We start from the raw sequence: 673 nt of genomic DNA on the forward strand, positions 1-673 counted from the left end.
GATGTGAGATGAGCTGACAGACACCTGAATGACTTGTTTTATGTGATTTTTATCATTTCATCTGCCAGGCACCTGAATTTCCCTTCAGGGATTAATAAAGTACATTCTATTCTTTTCTATTAAGGAAGGACAACAGTTCATTAAAGCTGTCACCAAAGAACATTATATAGACATTTTTATGCCACTTATAAATTTGGAATATTTCTGATGTGATCATCAAATGTTCAAAAACAAAGCACTGTAAAAACAACACATCCTTAACCCTGAGTTACTTATAAAATAATTAGTCTGTTGAGTTCTTGAATTGTCAGAGATGTTGTTGCCGTACTTATGGACATGCACACGTTTGTATATGAATAATTGTACACATGCATGCATGCACCTTATTTCTCCTGAGGAGTATAATTTTTCTAATCTCATTTTTATGTTTTTCTTTTCTATATTTAAAAAAAAATGTAAAAATTGAAAAAATATTAAAGTGTGCCGATTGTTATGTCATTGAATTTTGGTCAATAAACAGAACTTCCAAAAAGAGACATTGCTGCCACAGTTCTTGCTTCATAGCTACAGTTTGAGATGAACCATTTCAGTCTGTGATGTATTAAATTGAAGGCACAGGTAAGCTGAGCTGTAATCACCGCTAGGTTGATCCAATAACTGTGACGATGTGAGG

This window comes from Notolabrus celidotus, chromosome 1 (assembly GCF_009762535.1).
Source record: "Notolabrus celidotus isolate fNotCel1 chromosome 1, fNotCel1.pri, whole genome shotgun sequence".
NCBI lineage: Eukaryota > Metazoa > Chordata > Actinopteri > Labriformes > Labridae > Notolabrus > Notolabrus celidotus.